This window comes from Zonotrichia albicollis, chromosome 13, assembly GCF_047830755.1.
Source record: "Zonotrichia albicollis isolate bZonAlb1 chromosome 13, bZonAlb1.hap1, whole genome shotgun sequence".
Lineage (NCBI taxonomy): Eukaryota > Metazoa > Chordata > Aves > Passeriformes > Passerellidae > Zonotrichia > Zonotrichia albicollis.
This window is the reverse complement of record NC_133831.1, coordinates 725,092-752,644: the sequence shown is the minus strand read 5'-3', so window position 1 is coordinate 752,644 and position 27,553 is coordinate 725,092. Positions and strand designations below refer to the sequence as shown.

The window sequence follows — 27,553 nt, the reverse complement described above, 5'->3', positions numbered from 1 at the left end:
TTTCTCTCCTTCTCCCTCTGTGCCTTCCCACCCTCTGTATTTCTTGAGTCTGGAGGACCTAAAAGCACATCTGGCACTAACCTCTGGGTCACCTTCCCACCACGCAGCCTGTTTTCCTCAGGGCACCACTGGACAGCTTAAGATGGGGTTTAATTTCTTCTGAGTGTAATGGCATCCGGCATCTATAATTACACTGTTTTCTGTGCTGTGCTGATTAAATATGGTTTACCCAGAGAACCAAATGATGAATACTTGAGCAGAGTGTGTAGAACCAATAGCTGGTTAAATAGTCATAATAAATAAATTTGAAAGAGGAGAAGGAAGAGGGGCTCATGAGTTATGGAACAGTAGCAGGTGTGAGAAAAAAGAAAGTGAGATTAACACTAAAGGCAGGAGACTCTTTCTAGTGCTTCACCTAAAGAGAAGGACAAAAGGCCCAGCATTAATGGCTGCCCAGTGCCAGGGGGCAGGGCTGGGTGGGATATTGGGAATGAGGAATTGTTCCCTGGCAGGGTGGGCAGGCCCTGGCACAGGGTGCCCAGAGCAGCTGGGGCTGCCCCTGCATCCCTGGCAGTGCCCGAGGCCAGGCTGGACACTGGGGCTGGAGCAGCCTGGGACAGTGGGAGGTGTCCCTGCCATGGCAGGGGTGGGATGTGGTGAACTTTGAGGTTCCTTCCAATCCAAACCAGTCTGGGACTCTGAAGTCACAGGTTTGGCTTTCTTTCACTGTCTTCCAGAGAAGAAGGATTATTTTCCTTCTTTTTGCTCCCTCTGAATTAGATTAGGAGCTGCTCTGATTTGTTCAGGTCTGAGGGTGATTAGCTCCCATTTGTTGCACGTTTTAGCCTCAGGAAGTGCCACAGGCCATGAGAGGTGAGGGCTGTGTGTTCTCCAGACATGCACCCACTCTGGGCTCCCAGCTCTCCTCAGACCAGGAGTGGCTGTGGCTCTGCACCCCCTGGCACTGGCAGGAAGGAAGGGTGTGCAGTGTCAGCAGCATTCTGGAGTGTTTGTAGATTCTACACCTGTCCTTGGTCTCTGTTAGTAGAAAGAGTAGGAGTGAGGTGCTGGTGGGGTCACAGTTCAGCTCTTGGCTTTTTCCAACCTGGAATCAAACAGCCACTCAGAAATGGGTGAGTTGGAAGGAAACTGTTTCTGGAGCCTTATTTACCCAGTAAGTTCTAAATGTTTAATGACCTCTAAGTGTGCTCCAGAGAAACCAAGTAATTGCATTTGCTTAGACACTGGTAGAAAAGGGATTTAGAAGACATTAGATAGTACCTGGTGCTTGGTGAGCTCCAGCAACCCCAGAAGGTGTCAAGCTGATCTTTTCCTAAAGTGGCATTTCAAGCAGAATGTTTCCATCCTGGGTCCAGGGGAGCAGTAAGTGCCAGCTTGTTCTAGGAACACTCAGACAGAGCTGTAGGACCTGCTGGCAGCCTGCTCCTCCTGTTAGTGACCTCATCAGGTGGGATTTAGGCTGTTCTGGTGGGCACCAAGGGCTGGGACAGGGACGCCAGGACTGCCAGCTGCAGTTGGGGAGCCCTGGGCACCAGCTGGGCTTTGTCCCTCTGCAGAAGTTACTCCCAGGAGTAACCAAGAGGGGCTGGGAGAGTTTGTTTAAATGCAGAGTGTGGAGCCCCTCACAGAGCCAGAACCTTTCCTAGGAGGCCATTTCCATTCAGCGCCTCTGAATTGCTCCTGGGTGTTGTGCCATTGTAGGAATAAGGTGCTTTAGCATTTTTCCTTGCTCTCTCCTCCCCCTCTATCCCCCCAGTGGACTGCAAGGCTCTAAATATAGGTCACCCCAGGCAATTAGGGAAGAGCTGCTGGTTTTGAAAGACTGAACAGGCAGGAAGCCCCGTTTCCAAATGAGTTATCAGGTGAGATGGTGTTTGGCCTCAGCCAGAGTGATTGACAGGGGGTCTGCATGTTCACAGATACATTATTTAAACATGGGGAGATATAAGAGATCTTCTGCACTAATTACTTCGAAGGCTGTATTAATCACAAGACACTTTAATACTCAATCAATACTTGCATTTGTCAATGACCTTGTAAATCTCCTCACTTCTCTGCTGTATGGCAAAAGTGTCATTTGACATCTTCAGGGGCCTCGTTTTGTGCAGCTCTTGCTCAGTAAAATATATGTTTGCAAAGTCTTAGTTCCAGTGTTTAAAGTTCAGTTTCAGAAGTGGAAATAGGAAGAGGATAGATGTTAAAGCAGCTGTGTAGATGTGTTTCAACAACTGGGCCATCATTTTTGATATGAACTGGGCTCACACCTGAGGGGGACATTTCATGGGACATGCATGGATTCTAGCTTCACCTGAAGACTGGGCCATGGTGACTTGGTGGCAGAACAATGAAGTCTTTGCCATACTATGTGTGTGTTAATGGGGAGGGTACTGGAGTGCTGACCCAATATCTTTTAGATGTCAGGGACGTGAAATTTGGTAATTTCATCAGAGAAAAGGAAGGAAGTAAAACAATGTCTTCAAATTCAGACAAGATTGCACTGCAGCCCAGATATTCAAAGTGGAGAAGAGCCATGATGTTGGTTTTCTATAAGGCATTGAACTGGAAGAGGGAAACTGAGAGCAAAAAAGCCCTGTGCACTATTAACTCCCGGCTAGTTGGAGCTGTTTACCTTTTCTGGAGTTTTTCCAGCTGTTATCCTGTTGTTTGAGCAGATATTTCTCATAGTCCCAAAGGAATTGTACAACTAATAATATGCTACCTGCCTGCGTTTGGGATTTTTTAAGCAAGTCCTGTGGGTGGTGTGCTCAGTTGGTTAAATGTGGCAGCCAGAAAGCAGAGCCTGGTCCTGGGCTCGTGAGGCCGGATGGCACCTCTGGCTGCTGCCCTGTCCAGCCTGAACGCCCGTGTCTGTCAGAGCCGGGCCAGTCCCCATGCCCCTGGCAGCATTCTCCTGCCCGTTCCATCCATTTTTTCCTGGTATTCTTGTTGGTAATTGTTACAGCATTCCTGCTTTGCACTCTGGCCTTGGTATCAGATCTCTAGATCAAGGTTTGCAAATATTTAGAGCATTTTGTTAGTCACTGCATGTGACCCTTTTCTTTATAATGAAAAAGGTTTTATCTTTAAAAATCCCTTTGTTAAAAATCCCTTCATTTCCCCATCCCTGGCACGGCAGTTTGGGCCAGCACACAAACCCATTTTCCCGTGTTCTCCACTGTTGCATACATTATATTCTTCAGAGAAATTTCATCTCTGCACTCCTTTCTGTGGAATCCTCCTGCAGAAACCTCATTGGCAGCATGCAAAAATTGCCTTTTCCCATTCCAACTGCCCCTGCCTTAGTCACTGCTGTCAGATCTGAAGCTGCTCAGCTGCAGAGGGAGGGGAGTTTAGTGCTTTCCCTCTGCTCTCAGGCCATTTTTCCTATGCTTCTTTTTTATTCTTTTATTTTATTTGTGGTCCCTGTCATTCTGTCGGGGCAAAGGGGTAAAGAGATTTGACACTAAGTGCGGGGAAATGCTGTATCTGGAATCTATCTTCCAGACGGCAAAAGAATAAAAATTCATGGCAGGACAGCGGCTGCTGCCACGTTCCCTAAGACATATTGCAGGTAGCGTTATTTATTGTGGCACGGAGTTCATGGAAGTGCTACCTCAAAGCACCCGCAGAGATCCTAAAAAGCCCATCTCCCATCAGGTGCAGCAGATTTACGGCACTGAGCGCGGCGGGGTCAGAGCGCGGTGCGGGAGCCGGGGCCGCTCCGGGCGGGGACAGCGGGGCCCGAGCCCTGCAGGGACATTGTGGGGGGACATTGTGGGGGGACATCGCCCGAGCCCTGCGGGGACACTGCCCAGGAGCCGGAGCTGCGAGATGGCATGGCAGGGCTCGGGGGCACTGCTGGGCAGCCCCTGACAGCGCAGCTTCCACCACGGATTCTGGGGAAATGAGAGGGTTCCTGGATTCTGGAGCAATGAGAAGGTTCCTGGATTCTGGGGGAAATGAGAAGGTTCCTGGCCGTGCAGGTTCCTGGCCGTGTAGGCTCCAGGAGGGAGGTGCTGAGCCTTTATTCACTGGGGGTTCTCAGAAACCTGCAGGGTGGTAAACCAGAAATGTTGGAAACCTCAGAGGTCATTAAAGACCTCTCAAACTATACAAATATAGTAGCAAAACCTCATTAATTCTTGCAGGCCTTCTGGACATTGGTTCCCCCTTCCTCTCCTCTGGAGTCCCTGTTTTCTCACAATTTTTGACAGTTAGAGAAAAACTCACATCTTTCAGCTTTCGGAATTCCAACACAGTGACCACAATAAATGTGAGAGCAGTTGGGAGCAACAAATATTCAGTTCATAGACCCACATAAAATTAGATGATGTCAGCTAAGCTAATAGCAACTCTGTTCTCTGAGTGGTTGTCCTAACCCTGCCTCTGCTTCTTGCAGAACTCCCAAAGATTCAGATTTCTGAAGACAGAGGAACTTGTTAGCAGTGACACGGGATCCTCTATCTTGTTATTAGAGGCTTGTGGGGCCTTCTTTGGTGATGGTACAAGCCAAGCAGTTTTCCATGTTTTTCCAGCAGTTTCCCAGGATTCATCTCATTGCCTTCACCTGTGCCCCTGCCTTGGCTGCCATTTGCTGCTGTTGGGTTGGAATCATGGACTCATGCAATGGTTTGAGTTGGAAGGGACCTTAGAGCTCATTCCGTTCCACCCCTGCCCTTCCCCTATCCCAGGTTGTTCCAGGCCCTGCCCAACCTGGCCTTGCACCCTTCCAGGAAGGGGGAGGCCACAGCCTTTCTGGGTTGTTCCCTTTCAAGCTCCAGAGCCAAAATTCATCACCCAGCTGCAGTGGAGGTGTGGGAAGCACCTCTGGGGCCGCTGCTGCCCTGCCCGCTGCCGAGGGCAGCTGCTCCTGCTGCTGCTGCTGGCGCAGGGATGTCGAGGTGCTCATTCCCATTGCTGGCTTTGCTGCTGCTGCTGCACCAGGGATATTGAGGTGCTTATTTCCACAGCTGGCTTTTCCTCTGGCCAGCTGGAGGTTATCAGGCCAGAGCTGCTCCCCAGCCTCATAAACCTCGTGCACTATTCGGAGTCATGACTCTCCCCCTGAGCCGCCGGCGCTGTTCCCTGGGACAGCTAATCCCTCAGCGTGCCTGCTGGAAGCTGCTGTATTGATTTCTGCCTCTCTCTAAACCTCAGTTGTGTTCAGTGCTTGTTAGACATCTGAAGGAATATCCAGTGGGCTCCAGGGGCAGCCAGGGAGTGGGGCACAGGCAGCGGGGCCAGGGATGTTTGCTTCAGGTTGGAGATGTGCCAGCAGGAAGGTGGCAGTGGGACCCCTGAGCCCCAGTAAAGCTCTTGGACAAGATTTAAACTAGCTCGACACTGCTGGCTCACTCTGTAATCATTGATAAGTAGCTTTTCATGTGTTGGGCTCAGGGGATTTGATGGTCCTCGGGGACAGGTTTAGGGCAATGGATGCCCTTCGCAAGCTGTGCCCAGATGCACATACAAGGGAGCCACTGCTGGGGACTTTTCTTCATTTACTCCCTGTAAGTCACAAGAAACCTCTGAATTGCAGGCCCCCATCGGCAGGACGTGCAGGCTCCCAGGGAGCGCACTTGGGCTGGATCTGTTGGATTTCCAGTCTTTGGGATGTGTCATGGTGCCCAGTGTCACCCTCTGCCACGTACCCTGTTCCCAGACTGACGCAGCTGCAAAGAGCTCCTTTATGTGGAGGCAGCAGTGGATGATTAGGGAGGCTATGTGGACACTGCAATTGAAGCTTAGAGCCAGGATGAGAGGGCTGAAAGAGGCAAAAGGAAGGATTTAGCATATTTTTAATTAAAATAACAAGCTGGGACCTGTCACTACATAGATTCCTTTGTATCCAGAGTTCCTTTCCCTCTTTTCATCTTTGACTTTTCAGATTAGGCACTCTCAGAGCAGGGATCACACTTTCCTCTGATCTGGAAAATGCCTGGCATGCTTTGAGGGCTGGCATTGTCTATGCAATAATGAAATAACCACAGTTTTGGTCTCATTGCTGTCTAACTCCTATCTGCCATCGTCATGAGATAGGGCTTGAAATAATTGCACCTACACTTACATTATACTTTGGGTTGTTCACAAATTAATTCTCGTACCACTCTGAGATCAGAACTGGTACAGCTGCTCTGTGAACTTGGGATGAACACACAGAGATGGAGCTTTTTCTCCCCAAAAGTGGTGGTGCCTGCTGTGTCACGGTGAGCGGCATAAACACAAAACTCATCCCTGTCTGAGCATTTTATAGTAAGTGGGGCATTAGGAAAAGTGGCTGATCTGTCATGTTCTTTATTTATGTTAAATTAAAAATTAGTAGATTAAGCCAGATTTTGCTCTATTAAACACAGATAGGCTGGTTCAAAGCAACCCTATCAATCAAAAAGGTGATTGTGTCACATGATTTAAAATTTGTTCCAACAGTGGCACAACCCAGAAAAGATCACAACCCAGATCTAAACAAAGCTTGACCCTCCATCCATGTAATTTAGCATAAAACCCTGAAAAGAAGCAAAGCAAACTGAAGTAATTGCAAAATACAAATTTTAATAGACCTAATCCCCGGGAGGATCTCTGCCAGGGGAGTTGAATTTGGATTTGTTTGTACAGATGAGTCTGAATGGCACCGGACTGCTGGTATAGAGCTGCTCCCAGGCTGTGCTGGGAGAGGTGGTCCTGGTGCAAAGCAGGAACAGGAGCGGTGCTGGAATCACCTTCTGCTCCCTGCTTTCCCCTCTCTCGCAGTCCCCACTCGCACGGTCTGTGTGCTGCTGGCTTTGCTCGGTGGTCACTCACTGCTTTGGCCACAGCTGCTGTCCATGACCTCCTCCTGCTCCTGCGGCTTCCTCAGCAGGCCATGGGAGGGAGGAAGCCGGTCTGTCACTCAGACCTCTGCCATTAATTTAGATTTTCCCCTCTTTGTTATATATCTACATGAGGTAAATCCTGAGTTGTTCTGGATATTGCATTCTCTGTTGGAGGTGGCACTTTCCTGCCTTGATTCCGTCTTTCTGGAGCACCGCCCTGGGGCCCCATCAGGCCTCGTGTTTCCTCCTTGTGTTTTCAATTCGCCAAATCCAGCTTTGTGTGTTGGTGCCACTCTGCAAAATGTGCTGTGTCTGTTTATAGCCTCATCTTGGCCTTAGGATTTTACCTTTTCACAAATTCACCAAGGTGGGAATCCAAACACCTTCCCTGTCTCTGGCTGGTGGATGATCAACTAAGCAAGATTCAGCAAACATAACTTTGGTTTTCATATCATATTTCTTTCCTTAAACTACTTGCAACTGCTTACAAATTTATTAATCAATTTTCACATTCTCTGGGCACAATTCACAGGGACTTTGCTGCCCAGGTGTGCACCCTGTATCTGTGTGAGACCACCAATGTTTGATTCTGATCACACCTCTCTTCTGTGTCACGTTCCGTTGCAGACTACTTGGTCAGATTGTCCTGCCTTTTCTTTTCTGAAGCTTTCAGACATGACTAGTTTTGCCACTTAAATATTTTCATTCCACTGATTGGAGGCTTTGTTCTGTTTTAATATTTGTCAAGCACTAATGGTCACTGGGTGTTGCTTTTAATTGTAACATCTGCTCCAGCTGTAGAGGAGTAGAAATAGTCTCAGCCGTGTGCATAGGTCAAAGACTTGGCCACTTTTTCTCTAAACTGAGTCCAGGCAACTTATTTCTCCAAAGCTGCTGGTGTAAGCCAGCACTTTTATTGCAGAGATGAAAGGTGAGTGCCAGGTTGTGGGGCTGCCGAGCCGCTCCATCTCCTTTCCCCATTAGCAACTGGGAGCGGAGCGGGCAGGTGGAGCAGGCTGAGTGTGCCTTTGCAACACCACCTAAAATCACGTTTGATTTGCTCCTTTGATGGCATGTTCACAGTTATCTTGCCACGACTCTGATCTTCTCCAGCTGCATGGCCCTTTAAATCCCCCATTTCAAATAGGAAGGAGAAAGCGATTTGGTGGAGCCCTTGCCATCCTTCGGATCCGCGCTCTTATTAAGGCTCATATCTATTACTTTCTTCCTTTCTGAAGGAGTCAGCTTGATTCAGTACTTTTGGGACTTGGTGACATTAATGTATCTGTTTTATGTAACACGGAGTCATTATTAACAGAATCCTAGATCATAAAAAAAGGGCTAACGAGAGACAAGGAGGGTTTTTCCCCTTGAAGCTCGTAGCAGCGGTGCCGCGGAGAGGCCGGGGTCAGGGAGCCGCCGCCTGATTGGGCGCGCGGCCGCCGCAGTGGCATTTCTGCAGTTTCATCAGAAAGCCTAAATAATCCATGTGAAAGCCCGGGGTTATTTACAGGAGACAGAGCCGTGCTGCCGGAGCAGCGAGGCACCGGAGCATCGCCTTGGCCCTGGTGTTTGTGCGGGACGGCGCTCCCGCTGCTCCTGCTGGGCCTCGCTGCTGGGCAGAGGCTGCAGCCACGCACACACGAGTCACAGAGTTAAAAACAGACCAAGAAATGACCCGAGGAGGGGAAAGGGCCAGGGACCCAGGGGCTGCTTAGTGCTGCTCTGGGAAGGAGTAAGGGTGGGAGCTTACCACTGATGTGGGCAGGGCAGGGCAGGCTGCTGCTCCCCTCTGGCACCCCAACGCTCTCCCTACATGGAGCTGTTCCCTGACAAGAACTCGTAATTTTCTGTGTGTGAGCACAGGCTGCCCCTAAGCCAGCAGAAGAAATTGGAGCTGAGCTTGTGGGTCTCAGAGGGCTCTGACCCAGAGAACCGGCAGTGAGAAGGGGCTGAAGTAGCTGTGGAAGCTTTGGTAGTCTCCTCATCCTGGAATCACAGAATCCCAGACGGGTTTGGGTGGGAAGGGCTCATCTCGTTCCACCCCTGCCATGGGCAGGGACACCTTGCATTCGCTCCAAGCCCCATCCAGCCCGGCCTTGGACACTTCTAGGGATGGGGCAGCCACAGCTTCCCTGGGCAGATGTCCTTTGGCATTGTCCAGTACCTCAGAAGGCTGGTGGGAAGCAAGCAAGCTGTGCCAGAGAGATTACCAGCCAATCCATTTGTTCAGGATGAGAATTTAATAATTTTTTCTACCTTCAAGTTTTAAACTCATTTACAGGGAGCTGGAATGCCTCCTTTGTTGTTTATATTGCTGTTTTAATATGTTTCCTTTTCTTAGTAAATGGTTTTGCTTTATATAGATTGACACATAAGTATTTGGGGAGGGGGAAGACTATGGAAGACATTTCCTTTAATGTTTTATTAAAGAATCACACACTGTTATAAAATGGCATAAAAGAAACAGCAACTACCCCATGCCCAGCATGACCAGCTCCTTTCCAGCCATTTCAGGAACACGTTGGGTGATCATTGTACCGTGGTTCATGTCTTTGGCACGCGACAGCACAGCCCCAGAGCCTGCACAGCCGCACGCCCGGGGCTCGCTGGGTCACCTCCCTGCCCGGGGATCCAGCCAGGATGTGTGGGGTTTTTCACAGCATACCATGACCCAGACCTAGAGTCAAACTGGTGAAATCCTGAGGTACCCCATCTTGGAAGTCTGCAGACTCTGAGAGCCACTCAGGTGAGGTGCTGAGCTGGTTTTTAGGTTAGGAACTCCAAACTGAGGTCCATCCTGCTCTCTTGATTTAGAATGAATTTTATTATTAATTTTAAATATTAAGTAAAACAAACCTCTCAGATACTTCTTAAGTTACATGTCAATTCCACCAAAGGCTTGACAGATAAACTCTTGACTATTGTTCTCTCCTGCACATGTAAGAATTCCCTTTTGTATCTGTTTTCTTCCTTCTGTTCCTGAAAGGAGAACAGTCATGAGCATGAGCTCCCCCTCAGCTGGGGGAACTGGAATCAGGACACATGTTGTCAGGAAAGCACCTCTCTTGCTGGTTCATGACATTTTGCATCTGGCTGAGATCTTAGAGCAGTGCCTGGGCTTCCTCTCTTCCCTCTCAGCAGTTCTCCTTGCGAGGGATGGTGTAAGGAATTAATCTGCTGTAATTCTGCTCTTTGCAGAAGCCAGATTTATGACAAAGGAAGGACAAGCCTGCAGCTGAGCTTGCCATGGTGTTGGGTTCGGTGTTTGGGTTTGGAGCTCCGTGGCCAGGCTGGGATGTGAGCCCGGGGCCCCGAGGTGCCACCATGAGAGCTGGGTGTGGGTACATGCAGGGTTAGAGGGGATGGGAAATAAAACCCCTGTCGTGGCTATGAGCTGGGCTCCTGAAAGTGCAGGTTTGACACAAATATGTATAGCGTATTGAAACTGATGTAGTTCTTATCTTCCTTGGAATTCTGGTTTCTGAAACTCGGTGCTTTCCACCACAACCACAAACATTGGGAAGGATTTTTAACAGAAGGCTGGGCTGTGAACAGGAGCTTCAAGTTGGATTAATAAAACCTTCCCAACAAAATCTTGGGTCAGCAGCTCTAGACAGGGGAAAACCCTGTCTGGACCCCAAACCCCAAATGGCTGCATTGGTTCTCTGGGCAAAGCACATCCAGAGCTGCTGGATGTGTTCAGTGTGAGCCCTTCTTTCAATTTGCTTTGCGATTAGACTTGGCCACAAGGTCACAGCCTAGGGGGAAATTTTGGAACAATTTTCAAAGCAGTTAATTTGGACATTTTTCAAGTATTTAAATGCAAATACAAATGAATAAATAATTTATGCTTGCTTTAACTGAAAAATATTTTATTTTAAGAATACACAAATTGTCCCACGTTTAGTATGGGCTGTCTGTGGAGCAGCTGGAAGCTGGGAAAAGCAAGTTCTAAACCCGGGAAAGGGGCCACGCAGTGCTCAGTACCTTCCCAGTTGTGTTTACCTTTGTATCTGTTGCTTTGACTGGGCTGTTAGGGAGTGAAGGAAACCGTGGCAGTACAATAATGTGCACTTGAAAAAAAATTATAGAACCTATTACAACGTTGTTTAAAAATCATTATTATATTGTAATGGAGTTAAATGCTGTGTTTATGTAAGGCTTTAATTCCTGAGGAATTCCAGACTGTGGGGCCAGGCTAATGTGACAAAATACTGAACTCAGAGACATGTGTGTGTTCATTGCAGAGCAAAGGCTCCTGCGGGGACCCAGACATAGAGGGAAATAATTTATTTTCAAAAAAACAGTTTTTAAAAGTTTGCAAATCTATGTTAAATGGAAGATATTGAATAAAAGTGAAGATATTTTAGCAAAATTAGAAGAAAACAAAATCACTGCATTTTGTTAGCAAGGTTTTCTTTTGAAACAGATCTTTTTTAAAAACCCCTCAGTCCAAATGAAAAGTTTTGCCTGTGTCAAGCTAAATATTCTTATAAAATTAAAGGACAGGCGTGACAGGACAAGGGAAAACGGCTTCCCACTATCAGAGAGCAGGGACAGATGGGATATTAAGAAGGAATCCTTCCCTGGGAGGATGGTGAGGCCCTGGCACAGGGTCCACCTGGAGAGCATCCAAGGCCAGGCTGGACAGGGCTTGGAGGGCCCTGGGACAGTGGAAGGTGTCTCGGCCGTGACAGGGGGTGGCATGACATGGGCTGTAAGGTCCCTTCCCACCCAAAAAGTTGTGTGTTTTCATGGTTGGTTGCTTATGTCAGGAAACCCCAGTGATTTTGGTGACACGGTGTGAGTTTGGGAGCACATTTGCTTATGCTGGTCCTGAGGAGCCAAGCAGAGGGACACCAGAGCTGTGTGAGGAGACTGGCTCCCATAACTGGGGCGAGAATCAGTCTCCCTCCTGGCTCCTGCCCCTCCATGTAGGCCAGGGTGTGAGGCGCCAGAGGTGCCATCCCTGTGTGCTGAGTGTGTCAGGGCAGGGGCTCTGCTGCCCATCAGCTCAGACTGAAACACAGCACTGGCTCCTCAGCAGGGTCCTGGGGAACCCAGTGACTCTCAGGCTTGGCATGAAAAACAAAGACTGACTGATTTAAAATAGCGGTGCCAGAATCCTAACAAGATTATTTAACTTTTCGAGGGGGGGGGGGGGGAGAACATTTTTTCATGCATTTTCATCGATTTTCAGTATGGTACAGAAGCCAGCCATGTGCAGCAGTAACACAGGCAAAGATACAATCATTGAAAAGCAATTACAGCTCCAGCAGCCAGCTCTGGGCTGTGGCTGCTCACCCAGCCCCTCGTCCTGCTCAGGCCCCTCAGGTGCACACTCAGGGTAAAAACCTCGCAACCAGGATTTCAGATGTACCAGTTCCATGTCCTGCTGCACTGCTCTGGGGCGGATTTCCTCCTGGAGGCACTGGGGATGTCGCTCTCCCCTCCAGCCTCAGTGGCTGCTGGTCCATCTCTCCCAGGCCAGGAGCCCAAGCAGGACCTGACCCAGAGAGGGTCCCAGTCAGCCCCAGCAGCCAGAGCAGCTGTTTGCTGTACAGTCCCACAATGGTTTGGGCTGGAAGGGACCTCAGAGCTCATCCTGTCCCACCCCCTGCCATGGGCAGGGACCTTCCGCTGTCCCAGGGTGCTCCAAGTCCTGCCCAGCCTGGCCTTGCACAGTTGCAGGGCTGGGGCAACACCTGCCCAAATCCCGGTGTGCCTCAGCCTCTCCATGGAGGATCTGTGTCCCTTCCTCAGCCCCCACAGAGCAGCCCCAGTGCTCAATGAATGGCTTCATTTGCTGTGTGCAGCAGGGCTGTGCTCTGCAATTGACGGTGGGTCTGTGCTGGGGGGACATGGGGACACAGGCCCAGCCACGTGTGTGCCAGCCCTTGTGAGCAATGGAGTGTAAAAACCAAATAACCAAAACCCTCTCTAGCATTGTGAAAGTTTTATGGTCATTTTTCCAATTACATAATAGAGTTCATAATCTGTTATGAATTAGCATAAATCAGAATCAGCCCACAATTAAGAAAATAAGTTAAATTGCACTTTGTGAAGCATTGTTCTGTCTGAACAGTTTGCTCTCATGCTGCTAACCTGACAAATTTGGTAATTCACAGCATCCTCCTTGAAATCAGTTGGAATTACCAAGGTTTTACAACAGCGTGTACATACACTTTACAACAGCCTTGGGTGCTGCAGACGGGCTGGTTTCAGAAAAGCAGAGTGTCCTTCAAAAGCCAAACTACTGGGTCTGTGTAAGGTTGGGTACTGGGAGAAATTCCTTCCTGGGAAGGGCTGTCCATCCCTGGCACAGTCCCCATCCCTGGGGGGATTTAAAGACCGTGTGGATGGGGTACCTGGCACAGGGGGCAGTGGTGGCCGTGGCACTGCGGGGAATGGCTGGACTCGATGAGCTATGGGCCTTTTCCAGCCCAAAGGATTCTGTGATGCTTCTGAAGGGAATCACCACCCAGAGATGTCAGGAACATCACCAGCTTAGCAAGCAGAATCTATGGATGTTTTGGCCATCATCATGGTACCCCCAGATGCTGTCAGGAGTGATGTTCAAATGACAACAGGAGACAAGAAGCAGCAAAGAGCATGTTGTCATCACCCTGGGGCTGGGGCTGGCCCTGGTTGCTGGAGAGCTGTCCCTGCAGCCTCTGGGAGCTGCCCAGGTCTGGCTGTGGCTGCTGGGCAGCAGAATGGCTGGCACAGGGCATCAGGGGCTGGCACAGGGCATTGGGGCTGGCACAGGGCATCAGGGCATTGGGGCTGGCACAGGGCATCAGGGGCTGGCACAGGGCATCAGGGCATCGGGGCTGGCACAGGGCATCAGGGGCTGGCACAGGGCATCAGGAAATCAGGGCTGGCACAGGGCATCAGGGGCTGGCACAGGGCATCAGGAAATCAGGGGCTGGCACAGGGCATCAGGGCTGTCCCCACTCTCATCTCAGCCATTCCCAGTGTGGTTCCTGTGCCCAGGGAGGGCACAGCTGTGTCCTTGCTGCTGGCTCTGGGCTGTGGCTGCGAGGGAGGGACGTGCTCTGTGCTGCGTTCCACAGCTCCGCAGCAGCGATGCAGCCTTGGGCTGTCAGCCCCTGGATCCCGCGGGTTTCTGTACATTTGTGGGTTCCTGTGACGGAGCAGGGAGTGTGGCAGAGCCCCTCGCCCGGGCTCACTCACTCACACTCGGCATCCTCGGGGCCAGGCCTGCGGCTCCTGCCTCCTCCAGCGCCTCCATGGGTATTTCTGACAAAGGAAGAGTCCCCGAGCCCTTGCTCCTGAAACAAAGGCCTAATGAAAGGGTCGGGCTGCCCCGGCTGGCAGTGGCTGTAATTCTTGGCAGGGTGTGACATGCCCATCCTCTCGAATTAGCGCGGGGCACGAGGAATTTGGCACGGTGCTAATTGCGATCAGACGGGAACAAGTGGCCTCAGTATGTGGGCACGTGGTGGGACAAAGGGACCCCCAGCCCGCCAGGGGCAGGTGCTGCTGGCCCGGGGCAGGCCTGGAACCCCCCCCTTGTCTCCATGCTGCCGAGAAGGACTCGGCTTTAATTTAGTGTGGGCTTTGTTGGATGCTCCTTCTGTGCCGTACGGGAACTCAGCTGGGCCACAGTCAAGGCAGCTGCTGCTGGGGAAGCTCCTGCCATGCTGGGGAAGCTCCTGCCTTGCCAGGAAGGCTCCTGCCATGGAGGGAAAGCTCCTGCCATGCTGAGGAAGCTCCTGCCATGCAGGGAAAGTTCCTGCCATGGAGGGAAAGCTCCTGCCATGCAGGGAAAGCTCCTGCCGTGCTGGGGAAGCTCCTGCCATGCTGGGGAAGCTCCTGCCATGCCAGGAATGCTCCTGCCATGCTGGGAAAGCTCCTGCCACGGAGGGAAAGTTCCCTGCCCTGCTCACTTCAGCCAGGCAGGAGGGATTCCCATGCCATTCTGGAGTCCAGGAGAGGAGCTGGCAGGGCCAGGCAGAGCTTCCTTCCAGCACAGTACCCTTTCCAGGAAGCAGTCCTTTTGTGACAGCTTCAGAGCCATTTCTCTCCATCCGCCCCACGCAGGGGACATGGCCTGTGCCCCAAGGTGGCACTGGGACAGGGCAGTGAGCCATCTGCAGGCACATTCCTGGGCATTCAAGAGCAGCTTCAGCAGCCCCTGCCCACTGCACCCATCCCACAACAATGAAAGGGATTTCATCCCGCTTGCAGTTGGATTTGGAGCATGATCCTCTGAGGTGGGAGGTGTTTGCAGGGAGATTTCTCACAGCCATGGCAAAGCTTTCCTGCCTTCATCAGTCCGTCAGGGGATGGAGTCAGGTATTCACCAGCAGCCAGCCAGGTAGTAGCCAGAGGATGGCTGTCACATCTGCAGTGCCACCTCAGAGGCTGGGGAATCCAGCTCACAACACCTCCCAAAGTCCAAGCCATGGATCCCATTAAATGCCCCATCCCACAGATGGGCACTGGCACCGGGGCTCCAGTCTGAGCTCTGGGGGTTTGGCAGGAACTCTTCTCTCTTAAACTTGACTTTCCTGAAAAACTCTGCATGTGACCCTCGTTACCTGTGTGGCACTTTGCTTTCTCCTCTTGCAAGTTATTAATGACTAAGCTGAAGTAGTGCAGAATTTCTGCTCCATCCCTTGCTAATGTTGTGTTTGTGCCCTTTTTTCCTGTCTTTTTATCAGGAATTCACGGGAAGATTAATCCCTCTTACTCCATGACAGTTTAGTTTCTTTAAGAACCTTTAGTGAGGGATGTTCTAGAAAAGCTTTTAGAAAATCAGATTGCACTGTATCAGCCCAAATCTCCTGTATTAGCAGGGCTGGTTCCTCATCAGATGGCTCGGATCTGTACATATAAACTCTGCTCTGGTCTTTCAGGCTCTGCCCCAGACGTGTTTATTCATTGCTGCTAATTCTGATCAGTCCCACAGTTTTCTACTCTTTTGCCTGTTCTGGAAATCAGACTTTGTGCCCTGTCATTCCCAGGGTCACTCCCAAAGCCTTTTGTAAAAATTTGTCACCTTCCAATCCTCAGATGCAAAGAAAGAAAGTTCAGCAATTTCATATTTGGGCTCCTTGAGGAAGCACTGTGGGCCTCTGGTGATTTGTTGCTCTGGCACATGAACCCTGCTGACCCCTGCATAGTGAACGGCAGTGCAAGGAATTAATTTAATTTTGCTGCTGTGCCCTTATCTTTCTTAATTCCCCCCTTTACTCCTTGCCCATCTATCAGCAGCTCTGGGTGACAGACAGGCTTCCTGCTTTTGTGTTGGAGAAGCTTTTATTAGCTCTACGAACTCTGATGATTGTTCTCCGGACCCTGTTTTGCCTTGCCTTATTGTGGGTTTGCACTTAAGTGTGCTGGGTTTATATCCTTTTCTATTTTTATTGTTTGGAAACAACTTCCATTTTCCTGAAAGTACCTTTTTTATTTCAGATAACTTCCTTTTCCGTTGGTTTAAACCAAGCTTTGAATGCGTGGTGGTTTGGCCTTTCCCTTGGTGTGTCTCACACATGCTTGTGTCCCACGGTGTTCATGGAACCCAGAAGCCACCTCCAGGTGGCTGATAGAGTGTTTTCCTATGGAGCCAGGGGGCTGGGGGGCGCAGCTTTGCACTAGCAGGCAGAGCATCCCTGTCACAAAGGCGCTGCAGGTCAGCCCTCAGGGAATGTTGGTTGAGTTTGAACTGAACACAAAAAATATCAATGGCTCCATGCTGTACCCAAACTTCGGCTTCTTTTGGTGCATTATTCCAAATCCTTCTAAATATTTTCTATTCTTCCCATTCTTTTGTTGGCAGGCTCTGACCTGGAGAGTTTGTACTGACTTCTTCTGGTCTGAATAGGAAGCATTCCCCTGCTCCACTCATCAGCACCAGATCCTGTGACATCTCCACGTTCCCACAGTGAGGTAGGAAGACCTAATTTTCATAAGCCTTGTAGAAGTGATTTTTGTGTTGGTCGCCCTCCTGGGATGTGTAATGTAAATCACCTGGATTAGGAGAGATGTGATTACATGTAACAGAGCTGTTCTCAGGCAGAGTTGAGGGTTCTTTGTGCTCCCTGAGCTGCAGAGTTTGCTCTCTCATGCTCCTCATGGTGTTTAATGCCACCTGCCTGAGGTGTTTCTGAGCACCTCACTCGCTGGCCAGTAGTGTTGGCTCCTACTTTCAATGAAAATGTTTTTTTGAGCAAGACCATCCATAGATTGTATTTTTCCTACATGTCTACAAAGCCTTGCCAGGCTGCAGCTCTGTCTGGGCTGGTGAAGGACCATCAGGGCTCTGTTATTTAATTATTTATGTTGTCCTTAACTGTTAGTTTGTGTCATTAAAGAACAGGCCAAGTGATTAGTGCCCTTGGCTTAATCTTCTTAGCAGGAAAACTGTCCCTTGAAGGTCTGTCCTAATCAAACAGCCATAAGGGAGGATGAGGCAAGGGCGAGACTCCTGATCTGGTTCATTTTCTATATGAATTGGTGAAAGTAAATCATAGTTGGATGGTCTGTTGCAATTAGTAAACATGAGTTTCCCAAAATGATGGTAAATGATGTGCTGGCAGAAAACACACCTTCCTGAACATGGGACAAATATCCCTTTCCTTCCTCCCACTATCCCCACCGTGAGATTTGCCACTGGAAAAATACCTGTGGTCCAAGAGTAGTAATTTCATTATTAAAAATTATTTTGTATGTAAATGGACTTCAGTGAGTCACTGTGAAGTACCTGCGCTTAATATATTTGTATTTACTTAGTCATTATAAGGTCATTCATAATCTCTGGAATACTTGGTATTACCAAACGAACCTTGTGTGATACAGGTAGCAATGGAAAGATTAATGGCAGGTTTCAAAAATTACTCATCAGAGTTCTCTATCTTTATGGAAAACAGAGAAATGCAAAATTTGGAGTTGGATTTTTTCCATGTATTTAGTTTTTGGAGGGGTTTTATCCTTTAAAGAAGGTTTCTTTCCTCTTTTCTTCCTACATTTTTATCTGAAGTATTTTGTTTACAACATGAGTGCACACTTCAAGTTCTTGAGAATCATCAGACTTATAAATGTAATGGAAACCTTGGGAAATCGGTGATAGGCAAACTCTCATTTGCTTTGTGCTCTCAACATCTCAGAGGATCCTGTGGAAAGCATCTCCTTTTTCAATTTAGTTAGGAAATGTTCCAGGACTTGGTGTTCTTTGAGGGGATGAATAGTGTTCTTCAGGTATCATAAACTGAATCCAGAGATTCTGTGGAGGAATGGCAATGCTGAAATCCCACCTTCCGTGGGGTCAGTGCTCTTGATTTTGATATGAGAATGAGAGGGGGAAGCAATGGATGGAGCACAGAAAGGAGAGAAAAGCACTGAGGGAAAAGCATGGTGGGACAGGAGCAAGTGGAAGGGGATTGCATGGGGACAGTTGGAGAGACAGCACTTGTGGCCACTTGTGACTTTCTCACACTATTGTGTCCTCACTGATTTTGTTGTATTGGAGATTGCGAATTTTCTTTAAAAAATGTGCAGCACTTGTAAAAGAACTCCATTTGGGACCAATCTGTGTGCTGTTTCCATTAATGACAGTGGGATTATGCTGTGGCATTCCAGCCCACCCTCAGAGCTTCATCAGACTGAGTGGGACAATGGGGCTGGGAGGTGACACAAACTCCATGAAAACCTGGTACTGGGGTGACAGAGAACAGATGGGTGGTGAATGCCTCGGGGAGCTCTGGGGTGATTGGTTTGAGCATCTCAGTTAATTAAAACTGCAGGATGAATTGTGTTGAAGGGACATGTACAGGTGATGAAAAGCAAGTGCAGGTGAGTATGGAAGGATACCTCACACAAGTGGAAAGAAGAGAAGGAGAAAGGCTCCAGAGGAGAATTACTCTTCTAATGTCCATGGGAAAATTGGCTTTTGCTTAGCAGAATTGTAACTTTTAAATCTGCACAGCTGGTACAAGTAGGTACAATTCTATTTTGCCAAAGGGCAGGATATTGTGAGGCTCATGTGCTTTCAGAGGAGACTCCAGGCCTTAACCAGCTGAGGGAGAAAAATCAGCAATTTTGGTTCTGTGTCAGTAGAACACACTCTGTTCACTTCCCCTGTGAAATCAACTTTCTTCTCCGTGCTGGTCAGAATGGTTCTTTTGGACCTAGAATAGACTTGGTCATTAAATGAAGGCTTTGATTTCAACCTGGTGAGGAAAAGGCTCATACTCTGTGATAGTTTCATAGATGTAATTATGGGGTATTATTTTAATTACCTGTTTAGTGGCTAATTGCTCTTGCATAAGTGCAGAGGAAGGGGAGAACACGGGACCAAGGCTGTATTTCAGGGTGCAAAAGGATATTTGTTACTGTGTTGTAATGCACCTCTTGATCTTCTGGTTTAAGAATGTAACATGTTTTTAGTAACTTTCCTCTATTTTATTTCAATACCAAGAAAAATGCCTGGGAATGTGTCTGCAGCCCATCACCTGGGTGATGTGCTGGCATATGAGAGACAGTTCTCATGTGATTTTCCAAAATACTTTTTAACTAGCACAAGGCTCTTTCAGAAGCTGCTGTGAAAATGTGGTTTTATTTCAGTGGCTCCAAAACCCATTGGCATCACATCAACAGTGCAGCCATGGTCAGCAGGAACCTGAGCCCACAGCAAACATTTGGCCCTGGCACAGGTGCCCAGAGCAGCTGGGGCTGCCCCTGGAATCCAGGCTGGATGGGCTTGGAGCAGCCTGGGACAGTGGGAGGGGTCCCTGCCCACAGGACATGGGGTGGCACTGGGTGAGCTTTGAGGTCCCTTCCATCCCAAACCATTCTATAATTCTGTGATTTCACCATTATTTGCTGTGTTTACGATTAAAACTTTAATGATAAGGACTGGTGGTAGTTTAGGATAAATTTTGAAAGTTCTTAGGGAATTTAGTTTGTGGAAATAGATTAAAGTCCATTAGAGTAAGATTATCCAGCATGTCTTTACCAGGTACAAATTAGAGAGGTTTCCTCAGACAAGAGTTTGTTGTCATTGTTTTCCTCCCTGAAAAATGTGGACGTGTGGCAGGTGTTAAGAGATTTTCTTCAATTTCTGCAACAGATAAAATCTTTGTGTTGTCTGTGTTCGATTGTTAGCTGATGAAATCAGCTGGAATTAGCGGGATACCTCACTGGACACAGACAGAGCCCTGGAGCCTTTGCCCATGGACCCAGCTGGGTACAGAGTGACACAGGGGCTGAAGCCCATTTCCCTTTTCCCTGCTAACATTTTTGCTTCCCAGAGGTACAAGTTACAGACTCTTGGAGCTCAGAGAACTGTGCCAGTGACACATTTTCGGGGATGCCATGGCAGGGGCAGGGTAGGGTGTCCCCAGCTGCACATCTGACCCCACAGATGGGCACACTCTGCCTGGGCATGGAGCTCTGGGGAAGAGGGCATTGAGATTTGCCTAAAAGTCCTTTTGACAAATGCATAAGTTGTGCCTCTGTGATATTTAAAGCCCTCCCCCCACGCCATTTACAAATAGAAATCATACAACATAGATTATTTCAGTTTTCCTCTTATTTGATCAATTCTGATAGAAAGGCCGTGCTTGGATAAAATCTTTTTATTCTCACAACCATGTGACACTTCAGGGGACAGTAACATTGGTGAAATAATCTGTATAAGAAATGACACAGGAGAGGAAGGCCCCTGGAGAGCCTGGTGTCAGGTGCAGCACCCTGGGCCAGGTCCGGGACAGTGGCAGTGCCCAGTCCATGCCATCCCCTGTGGCCACCACACCTTCCCGTCAGGGCTGCTGGCTGCAGGACACTGCTGGGCCACAGCACAGCACCCGGAAGAACGAACTCGGGTGACTGTAAAAGTCAAGAGATTTTAAATCTTATGGGCATTGCGAGTTGTTTCTAATTAAAGCCCATCGAGTACCAGAGAGCAATTCCGGCATTACCGGCAGCCGGAGCAGGGACAATGAGCACCGACCTCTCCTTCTGACCAGCCGCTGGTATTTGTTGGAGGCTCTGTAAAGACAATGCTACAACATCTTTACACACAGCACGGCTTTGTAGGAACGGTCTCCTTGGAGCCTTGGCACGGGGAAGGACACGCATGTCCAGGCATTTTCCAGGTGGCAGGATTTCCTTCTGCTCTGCTCCCGGCGCCACGAACCCCCTCCTTTCAGCCCCAGTGCCGTTTAAATAGATCATTTGTTTTCATTATAGGTTTTTGCATCCCCGTCTTTCATTGCTGTTAATGAATTTCTAGGGTCTGATTGGGAAACAAAAGGCAAAGAGCAACATGAAAAGGGCTGCGACAAAGGAGCCGGGTGAGCTGTGACAGGCTGTGCCCCGCATGGCCGCGGCTGCGGGGCTGCCACCGCCCGGGCAGCGCTGGTTAATATGCTAATCTGCTCCTGGCCGCTTAACATTCCGCTCAGCTCTGAGCAGGCTCGGCAGCCGGCAGGGAAGGGGACGGAAGGGAAGGAAGGAAGGAAGGAAGGGGTGTCTGCTGGCACATGCCGGCCGCTCCGCGCCCCGGCCCCTCCGCCCCGCTGCCCTCCTGGGCACACCGTGCCGTACCTACCATCCGCACCGTCCGGAGCGCTTCCCGCACAGCTGCCGAACGCGGAATGCGCGGCAGCCACGTATGATTGGCTCGTTCCTCTGCCTCCGCGTCCCCAAAGATTCCCACTTTAATAGACCATGTGTTTCTGCTGCTGGAGAAGCCCAGAGTGTAACGTGCCAAAATCCAGCAACAATGAAGTCAGACGGAGTTTAGCATCCAAAACAAAGGGACGGCATTTCTGTAGCTCACTGACAACACAGCAATCACAGGATGCTTTAAATTTCCCTTTATTCTCTCTCCCCACCCAACCTCAGCCCAAGAGAAAGCCAACATTTATTCAAATCCATGCGTTCAGGACAGCAGCCAGATGCCCAGGTTGGAAGGAAATCTTGCTCCTGGTGTTCCCGATGACCACCACCTTTCCTGTGTGCTTGTGAGCTGCAATCCCCAGCTGGAGCAAGGGGGTTCTGATTTCCAGAATTAAGGAAGGAATCCATTCCAGAGACAGTTTCCATGGTCATGTCCATCAGGTCCTGCAGCCACAGGAGAACTTAATTCCTCTAGCTCCCTTTCCTTTGTTTTCATAACGTCACAGTAGTTCTGGAGAATCCTCAGCTCCGGCTTCAGCCAGGGGATTTCAGAAGTTGCGTTTTCAGGGCAGGTCAGATGTGGACAAAATCAAATCTCCACCTGACACATAAGCAGACAAAGCTGTTTACCCTCTGAATTATAGCAGAGCTCCATAGTTCTCTCTTCTGTGGTCTCATGCTCCAAGCAAACTGCTCCTTGCAGTTCTGTCTCCTGGTGCCAAGCACGTATTCCAGCTGCAGCTCGGCAGCACGGGGAAATTCCTTCCAAGTCCCTGGCAGAACAGTCGGCGCTTTCTCCGGAGCTGCAGGCTTGATTGTCCTTGATTATTTTATTTCTCTGGCTCTGATCCAAGATGTTCCCTGTCATCATTTCAGTGTCTTTTCTCATAATCCCTTTTCTAAACATCATCAACAATTAACTGATTCTCTCATATCTACAAACACATGCACACACACGCAGGCGCGCGCGCACACTCCACCGAGCCTCATCAGGGTCTTTTTTGCCTTTAAGTATAAGAAATTACAGCTTCTCATTAGCTGAAGAGCATGTTTTGAAAGGCTTTGTGTTTACTCACTTTGCAAGTGATGCTGGCGCTTTTAATTATTCTCCTTTTGCATATCATAAGCGAGCAGCGAGCTGCTCCAGCCAGCCCGGGCGACGCGTATTCCCAGGAAGGCAGGAGGAAGGGATCGCGTTTTACCTCAATGCTGCTGCTTTCTTCCCTTTCTGTCAGCCAGCCAAGGAATCCCCCCAAAGCTCTTACGTAGCAGATACCAAAACCGTGAGTCACTTTTCACTCCCAAAGCAATAAGTCCATCGCATCCCTGTGCAGAAGGGCGAGCACAAGGTTGGAATCTCTCCAGGCTGCCGGCGTGCCCCGGCACCAGTTCTCCAGCGGTGACTTTGTTTTTCCTGCTCTTGCTTTTTCTCCACGGCTCTCTGTCTCTTCATTCCTTTTCATGCCATTCCCATTTTCTTCCTTCCTTCCTCTCCATCCGTCTCCATTGCTGGCAGCAGCAAACCCAGCCAGATCTGGGTCTCTCTCGCCTTCTGTAGGGCTTTTTTCTCCTTTTTTTCCCCCTCTGTATCTGCTGCAGCCTTTGGCTGCTCACTCTGCCAGGTTGGATCACCAAAGACACACGACTCGCTCACAATGAATAATCAATACAGATATTGATCTGCGGAAAATGTTTGTAAATTCCTGAAAGGGGAATCGGGAGCAGCGGGACAGGGAGGCTTGTGGGGGACGACAGGGTGCTCCGGGCTGCAGGCAGCGCCTGGCCAGAGCCCCATCCTGCCGCCTCCGAGGTGACGGGTGCTGGAATGCGCGCGGGCGGCAGCGGGTGCGTGCGGGGGCTTCTGTATTTTCATTTCTCTACAGCTGCTTCCCCCGAAGAATCGGGAGGCGAGCAGCTGAGAGGCCCCGTCGGTGCCATGCCTTGGCTGCGCTCCAGCACTGTTTTGTTTCCATCATCACACGCCACTTTGAAATTTGCATAAATACAAGGGTTATTTTCCCTCGTGCCTCCAAAAAGCTTTAAGAAGGTGGGAAAGTGTTTCCATAAGGAGAGATGGCTGAGTTTAGTCATCATTTTCAGGATTTACTTTCTAATCCATGTGTTTGTAAGAAAGGGAGCCAGAGATGAAAATAAAGGGCAAGAAGAAGGACATGGAGAAGACAGAAAAGCTATTTGAATGTAGAAGAGCCTTGGATTGCAAAAAATCCCCCATTGTCCAGTGGGGACCTGCGTGTGTTTGGTTTCTGTGGGTGGAGAGCCATATCAGACCTCTCCATCCAGGACTCTTCCCATCTCCCTGTGGACAGGTCTGCCCTGGTCAGGAGCTAGGGATGATCATGGTGCTTTAAGACTCTGTGAAGGTTGGAGTCAGACCATCTTAAGAGCATCCTGAGCCTGCCCATCCTTCATCTGACGGCCCGTGTGGTGTGTGGAGCACACGTGTAGCCAGTGAGATTCGCCCAGTCTGCTCTTGGCATGGTCAACCTCACTTGTTGTGGTTGTGGTCCTTGTTGTGTCCCTTCCACCTCATCTCTCTGGTTTTCTGTCTTTCTGGGGAAAGGCACGTACTGAAGGTGTCAACAGACACGGTACTGGGATCATTGAGTATTCAGCTCCTTTCTAATACTTGAGGTCAGCAACGGAGACCCCAAGGACTGCTGAGGGGGGCCATGGGGTGTCTGCAACACCAGCCAGACCAGGCGGCCGTGCAATGCCACGGTCATACCCCGGCCCAGGGCTGCCCGAGGTGCTGCTGGCCAGAGCAGCCAGTGCTGTGTCCTTGGACAGCTCCTGGACACGTGCAGCCCCTGTGCCCCTGGTGCCGCCCACACAGCCCTGCGGGTGTGAGCACAGCACCATGGGTGTGAGTACAGCCCTGTACCCAGCCCTGTGGGTGTGAGCACAGCCCCACGGGTGTGAGTACAGCCCCGTAGGTGTGAGCACAGCCCCGTGCCCAGCCCCGCGGGTGTGAGCACAGCCCTGTGGGTGTGAGCACAGCCCCGTGGGTGGGAGCACAGCCCTGTGGGTGTGAGCACAGCCCCATACCCAGCCCCGCGGGTGTGAGCACAGCCCCGTGGGTGTGAGTACAGCCCTGTGGGTGTGAGCACAGCCCTGTGGGTGTGAGCACAGCCCCGTACCCAGCCCTGTGGGTGTGAGCACAGCCCTGCGGGTGTGAGCACAGCCCTGTACACAGCCCTGTGGATGTGAGCACAGCCCCGTGGGTGTGAGCACAGCCCTGTGGGTGTGAGCACAGCCCCGTACCCAGCCCTGTGGGTGTGAGCACAGTCCCGTGGGTGTGAGCACAGTCCTGTGGGTGTGAGCACAGCCCTGTGGGTGTGCACAGTCCCGTGGGTGTGAGCACAGCCCTGTGGGTGTGAGCACAGCCCCACGGGTGTGAGTACAGCCCCGTGGGTGTGAGCACAGCCACATACACAGCCCCATGGGCAGCCACTCTCCCTGCTGTGCTGCACGGCCACCCCACGCCAGTGGCCCTGGGCACCCCGATAGCCATCTCGGGCCAGGATGCAATTCCCACAGATGCAATTCCCATGGCTGCCAGCTTTATCAGCCCACGCCAGCAGCGAGGAGGCTGAGCGCCTTCATTCTCTCTCCAGCTCCTGATTAGCTCCTGCAATCCAATTAGCAGAGGCATTTATATCACAGGGGGCTGAGGTGCCCCTGCTCATCACGGCAGCTCAGAGCCAGTCATAAATTCTCCCGACACTACATCTTTCCTGTGACATGGATTAATTACAGCTCTGGGCCTCCAAGAGCAGGTTTGCAAATGAAGGTGCCCATGCAATAAGAGTTAGGGAAGACAAAGCAGGAGTTTCCTGTCCGTGAGGGCCGAGGGGGCATGCACAGGGTGGCCCAGGGCGGGGGCACCTGTGGGCGACGGGCTGGGGGCAGGTGGGCTGAGCAGGAGCTTTATTAACTGAGGCTGGCCGGGGGATGTTATGAGTCTGCGCCTGTGGCCATAATGAGAAATTCCTCATAACCTCCTTTGTATGCTCTGCTGCAGTGCAGATGCTGAGAGTGAAGCTCCAGGAGCCTTAATAAAATTACATTTTCCCACTTGAGATGTTGCAGGCGCTGGCTAGTGGCGCAGCTTGGAGAGGCGAGTGCGGGCTGGGCCCTTGGGAGGATTTGGCATTGCAGGGATTGGTGCTGCTCTCAGGGGCACAGCCACCTTCTCTCTCCTCTGCATACAATCTGCCTTTCTCTGATTCTTCTGCTCCCGAAATAGCCATTTCCTGGCTCCCCTGTGTCAGCCCTGCTGCCCCCAGGCCCTCTGGCTGTGGTGTCAGCCCCGCAGAGGTGGGATTTGCTGCAGCGGGGGGAGCAGGTTGGAAGCAGGCTGTGGGAGAACACCCAGCAGGGTGACTGGGCTGGGGACAGTTGTGTCCCCACAGCTGTGTGCCAGTGCCTGGCTCTGCAGCTCTGTTTCTCCTCCGCGCTGGTGCCCATCCAGCAGCTGCCTCTGCCTTTGGGTACCCAGTGGGCGCTTGCCCCTTGCCATGTCTGCGTGGCTGTTCCTGTGGGTACGTGTCTGTCACAGCCCGCTGAGCTGGGCCTGCACGAGCCTTGCATCTGTTTACCCAATCATGTGCCAATTTAGCAATTCATCTAAGTTCTCTATCCATCAATCAGGTTTTAATTTATGTAGCAGTCAGTGGTTTTGTTAAGTTTCCAGGCGTTTCTCTCTTGCTTGTTATTGAAATATAATTACTTAAGAAATCCACAAACTTACCTTTGAAATGTGTGGGGAGATGGGAATTTTAAAGACACGAGGATGCGTATTAAATTTAGTAGCATGTCAGCTCCATTTGATCTATTTACTCTGGGCTGCTGACAGATCTTCTGTGTAAGCAAATGTGGTTCCTGCTGATAAAAGGGGTTGGGGTTTGTTTGTTTGTTTTTAACAGTGTCCAAAATACAGCCATGACTGTGGAACGGTCATTCTCCCATCGAAGGGAAATATTGGCTGATCTTTCAAAACAAGAAATCTTTTTGCTTCTGTATAACAACAAATCCTGCGTTTCCTGACCAGCACAATCATTGTTTGTGGTCACACAAAAGAACTCATTCCCCAGCTGATCTCTGCCACAATCTGCCAATCTGGACAACTCCAGCTGCAGATTGTGGCAGCTGAGGTGGGTTGGCGTGGGAAGAGACAGGTCATGGGCCACTTACCCATTTCCCAGATCCCTGCTCAGCTGAGTTTGTATATTAGCATTTATCATACAATCCCACAATGGTTTGGGTTGGAAGGGATCTTAAAAGGTCATCCAGTTCCAACCCCTGCCATGGGCAGGAACACTTTCCACTAGACCAGGTTGCTCATTTATGCTTATATATATATATATATATGTATTTATATACATATTTTAAAAGCTGTAACAACAGCTTCATGTCTGAATTTGGGGATGGGATCACCAGGCTGTGAGATCCCAGTGTTCTCTCTGATCAGTCAAGTCAGTGGATCTCAGACAGAGCTGAGGTTTTGATCCTGTCTGAGATTTCCTTTGCTTTGCTCATTTTTGCATCCCACACCTCATGTGTCATTGCTTCGGTGAGACTTGTTGTTGCTACACGTTTGTTTTCCTGAGTACAGCCAGGAGTTTTCATTTACTACTCTGTAGTTTGACTTCTACAAAGACTTTCTTCCACATTCTAGTGGGCCATAAAATGCCACTGAAATTATTTGTTTTTAACAAAAGTCTGACATGGGCTTCTCTCTTGGTCTGAGTGAAATGACAAAACAATCTTCTTGCAACATCATATTTTTGTAGTTATTTTCTTGATTAAAACTGCTTGAAAATGTTTTGTCAAATTTCCCTTCTGACCCTCACAAAAATGTCATTTAAACAAAACTGATAAAACACCTCCCTACAAACATTCTTGGCATTTTTTCCCAGAGCTACTCAGAGCTAGTCAAGGTGTTTTGTTTCTTTATGTTGTCTGGTTTAAGATTTTTGTTTCAAGTTTACATTTTTTTCCCAAGTTTTCATAAGATTTGTCACATTGCCCTGTGTGTTACCTGATGGAGC

At 49.8% G+C, this 27,553-nt stretch overlaps 1 protein-coding gene and 1 long non-coding RNA gene across 6 annotated transcripts in view; one reads left to right on the top strand and one right to left on the bottom strand.

The window, feature by feature from the left end:
• The window catches only part of ZFHX3 (zinc finger homeobox 3), a 376,930-nt gene that overhangs the window by 176,065 nt on the left and 173,312 nt on the right, over window positions 1-27,553 (top strand). For all 5 annotated transcript variants that reach the window (XM_074550648.1, XM_074550646.1, XM_074550642.1 and 2 more), the window contains one exon: window positions 16,642-16,751. The gene's annotated coding sequence lies outside the window, so the exon portion shown is untranslated. The remainder of the gene's footprint in view (window positions 1-16,641; window positions 16,752-27,553) is intronic.
• On the bottom strand, window positions 20,423-23,919 carry LOC141730724 (uncharacterized). The gene is made up of 2 exons (XR_012582367.1): window positions 21,412-23,919; window positions 20,423-21,096 (listed from the first exon to the last, which is right to left on the bottom strand). It is a non-coding gene; the product is annotated as an uncharacterized LOC141730724 (long non-coding RNA).